The 4,622-nt window shown below is 39.2% G+C and overlaps 1 non-coding gene across 1 annotated transcript; it reads left to right on the forward strand.

Annotated features, from left to right (window-relative positions):
• The first annotated feature begins 3,199 nt into the window (after positions 1–3,199).
• On the forward strand, positions 3,200–3,306 carry LOC141688047 (small nucleolar RNA R71). The gene has a single exon (XR_012561516.1). It is a non-coding gene; the product is annotated as a small nucleolar RNA R71 (small nucleolar RNA).
• The last annotated feature ends 1,316 nt before the right edge of the window (positions 3,307–4,622 follow it).

Here is a 4,622-nt window from a genome sequence, read left to right on the forward strand (position 1 = left end):
TACGATATATTTTGCTATGATTGACAACAACAAATACAACCAATTATAATACTTATACCAATAACAAATACTTAAATTAAATAAATGGGGGTGGGAGGACTCGAACCCGAGTCTCTCCCTAAACTGAGCTCTGATACCACATTAAGGTTTTAGTGCAGATGCGAAAGTGAAGGCAACATATGACGCATTAAAAACCTTCATTCTCCCTCTCTAAATACGTCTTGATGTTTTCGTCCTGCAGTGGATCTATAGCATTATTTCCCTTGATCTCCTGAATGCTATTCGTGTTTGTGATGACTCTGCTGAGCAAGCATGGCTTCGTCTAGAAGCTATTTTTCGTGATAACAAAGGCTCCCGAGCTACACATCTTGAGGAAGATTTGGCAGCCTTAAACTTTGATCAATTCTCCTCTATTGATGCATATTGCAATCACGTCAAGTCATTAGCTGATTAGCTTGCCGAAGTCGATGCTCCGATACCCAATACCCCTGTTGCACCATAAAGTGATATTTCTCCCAGTTGAGAACCAGATTGGTCTCAACACACCTTTTAAGAACTGCGTGAAGATTTTGCAAGTACTCATCGAAAGAATCCCCGAACACAGAAAAATCATCCATAAATACCTCCATATTTTGTCCAATCATATCATAGAATATAGCCATCATGCATCTCTGAAATGTGGCAGGTGCACCACACAACCCAAAAGAAACTCTTCTGAAGGCAAAAGTACCAAACAGACAAGTGAAGGTAATATTTTCCTGATCTTCTGGAGCGATGCAAATCTGATTATAACTCGAATAACCATCCGGAAGACAGTAGTACTCGTGCCCAACCAACCTGTCAAGCATCTGATCAATAAAAGGAAGAGGGAAGTGATCCTTCCTCGTGGATTTGTTCAGCTTCTTGTAATCCATGCAAACTCTCCACCCCGTGAATGTTCGAGTAGGAATGAGCTCATTCCTCTCAGTAGCAATAATTGTGATGCCTCCTTTCTTGGCACGCGCTGAATTGGACTCACCCAAGAACTGTCAGAAATAGGATAAATGATCCCTGCATCTAGACACTTGAGAATTTTCTTCTTCACAACCTCTTTCATTATCGTATTAATCCTTCTTTGTTGCTCAACAGTTGACATACTTCCTTCCTCTAGCAGAATTTTATGCATGCAATAAAAAGGGTTGATTCCCTTGATATCTGCTATAGTCCATCCAATTGTCGATTTGAACTCTCTCATAATTCTTAAGAGCTTTTCCTCATCACTACCTGAAAGGTCAGATGAAATAATAACAGGCAAAGTAGATGCATCACCTAAAAAAACATACCTTAAGTGTTCAGGAAATGGTTTAAGCTCAAGTGTAGGAGCTTCCTAAATAGAAGGCTTGAGACGCCCCTCAACATTTTTAAGTTCTCACATTCCGAGAGATTCAAAAGGCATATTTAGCCTTCGCTTCCAAGGAGAAGCATTCAAATACTGCAACTGCTCATCACCTTCATCATCTTCACTGTCTGATTTCCCCAACAAGGCCTTCTCTAAGGCATCAGACCTTAGCATTTGATCAAGTTCTGAAGTAACCACAGAATCGACCAACTCCACTTTTAAGCACTCCTCATTATCAGTCTGGAATTTTATGGTATTGAAAATATTAAAAGTTACATCCTGATCCAGCACTCGCATAGTGACCTCACCCTTCTGCACATCAATCAAGGTTCGGCCAGTAGCCAAGAATGTTCTTCCCAAGATTATGAGAATCTTTTTATACTCATCGATATCAAGAATTAAAAAATCAGTAGGAAAGATGAGTTTTTCCACCTTGACCAAGACATCCTCCACAATGCCTCGTGGATATGTGATAGAACGATCGACCAACTGCAAGGACATATAAGTAGGCTTTGGATCAGGTAAATCTAACTTCTTGAAGACAGACAAAGGCTTCAAGTTGATGCTAGCTCCCAAATCACATAAACACTTGTCGAATGACAAGTTTCCAATGGTGCAAGGAATAGTGAAGCTTCCAGGATCTTTAAGCTTCGGAGGCAACTTCTGTTGCAACACATCACTCCATTCCTCCATTAGAGCAACGGTCTCTAAGTCATCGAGCTTCACTTTCCGAGAGAGAATACCTTTCATAAACTTCACATAACTAGGCATCTTTTCAAGAGCTTCAGCGAAATGTATGTTGATATGAAGTTTCTTGAACACTTCCAGAAACTTCACAAACTACTTATCCAACTTTTGCTTCTGCAGCCTCTTAGGAAAAGGAGGTGGAGGATAGACCTGTTTCTCCCCTGTATTAGCATCAGGAGGAGTGTGTTGCACAGTTTTCTTCCTTGGTTCCAGTTCTGCTTCCTTCTACATATCTTCTTCAGCCACAACTTCATCTTGCGAAACTTGAGCTTTTTCTTGGTTTGCAACCCTTCCATACCTCAATATAATTTCCTTAACCTGCTCTTTTGTTTCCTTCTTGCCTGGAACTTCTGTGTCACTAGGTAGTGTACCCGGTTGACGATTCAGTAATGCATTGGCAATTTGACCAATTTGATTCTCCAAGGTCTTAATAGAGACCGTTTGGCTCTTGCACATGAGCCTCAACTCCTCCAATTCAAATATTTCATTAACTTGACTTATACCTCTATGTGGTAACTGCTGAAGTTGGAGTTGTTGTCTTGGAGCATATTGCGGTTGTTGAAAACCAGGATGGTTGTACTGCTTTGCTGCATACTTTTGATAAGGCTGTTGAACCGCATTCTGAGTGTTGCTCCAACTAAAGTTAGGATGATTATGGTTGTTGGGATGATAGGTGGCTAGAACTGGGTGCTGCGACCTCTGAAAGTTGCTCACAAACTGAGCAGATTTACTAGAAAAAGCACACTACTCCATCTCATACGCACCAACACAAAGCTCACAGACACTAGTAATCTGATTAACTCCATAATTAGCCAAAAAATCCACCTTCATCGTCAAAGCCTTAAGCTGAGAGCTATCGCAGTAGCTGCATCCACCTCTAGAATTCCTGCTACCTTTCCTTGATTTAGTCTCTGAAAAGGTTTCTAGTATTCATTAGCAGCCATCAGTTCAATAAAATCATAAGCTTCATCGTAGCTCTTATCCCATAAGGCTCCACCTGATGTTGCATCAAGCATAGGTCTAGACTGTGCTCTCAAGCCATTATAAAAGCAGTTAATAATCATCCTGTTAGGCATCCGATGATGAGGACACTTTCTAAATATCTCCTTATAACGATCCTAAGCTTCACACAAAGACTCTCCTAATTTATGCGCAAATTGAGTAAGAGCATTCCTGATTGTAGCAGTCTTCGCCATAGGAAAGAACTTAGTAAGAAACTTTTGAGCAAGATTTTCCCATTTAGTGATAGAGCCTGGAGGTAGAGAATACAACCAACACTTAGCTTTATCCCTTAGAGAGAATGGGAAAAGCCTTAGCTTTATAGCATCTTTAAACACATTATTGAATTCAAAAGTATCGCAAATCTCGATGAAATCTCTAACATGCATGTTGGGATCTTCCGTCGGAGAACCCCCAAACTGGACCGAGTTCTGCACCATCTGAATTGTGCTGGCCTTGATTTCAAAAGAGTTAGCCGCGATGGCTGGTCTGACAATGCTAGACTGAATATCATTGATCTTTGGTTGAGAGTAATCCATCAAAGCCTTCGTATTCGCTTCTGGTTCACCCATTGCAACAAGAGCTTCTTCTTCAACTTTTTCAACTAAGACCTCTTCCACAACTACCTCTTCTGCTTTATCCAGTATTCTCTTTCGAGATAGAGAATGCGTTAGCATACACGCTCCTTAGAGTACCTGAAAAAGCAACAAACACACAAGTAAAATATCCGACTCAGTGAACTTTAACGACCACTGATGTCAAGCACATAAACTAAAAGTAAACCACGAGTCCCCGACAGTGGCGCCAAAAACTTGTTAGGACGAAAACATGCGCTAAATTATACGCAAGTATACGCGTTCACAAGTAATATAGAATTATTTCTAGTTCATTCCCACATAGACTCTTTTAGATTATCTTCAATTTATGTACTTATGCAACAATGGTATGGTTATTATTCAATGCTAAGATGATAACAAGTTGAGATTGGTTATAACTACCAGATTATACTAACTAATATTAACTAAGAGAATTAAGTTGATTTACTTATATGAAACAAACATGGGATTCCAACTTCATAAAATTCTTCATTCAAAAGCCTTTTGTTCTTAACCTTAGCATGCAATGGTGATGACACTAATCAGATAACATGAAACTAGTAAACACAAACTTTCATTGTATGAATACCCTACTACCAGACATCCACAAAAGAGATAGAAGCTGAATAGACACCGATTATATTGAGACACTATATGTGTATAGAATTTGACAACTGTTAGGTCACACAACACTGTAAAAGGGGGTTGAATATAGTGTTTATTACAATCAAATCGATTTCGAACACAAGTAATAGTAAACAGATATATTCAATATAATAAACTCTGTTACAATGAAACTGTTCTTTCTCAGTGATGAACAAATATCACTAAGAGCTACTAGGTTACAATGTATGATCTTCTCGTGATAACACATATAGTGTAAACCTATGTTTGTGTTTATA

Source organism: Apium graveolens, chromosome 9, assembly GCF_009905375.1.
Source record: "Apium graveolens cultivar Ventura chromosome 9, ASM990537v1, whole genome shotgun sequence".
Classification (NCBI taxonomy): domain Eukaryota; kingdom Viridiplantae; phylum Streptophyta; class Magnoliopsida; order Apiales; family Apiaceae; genus Apium; species Apium graveolens.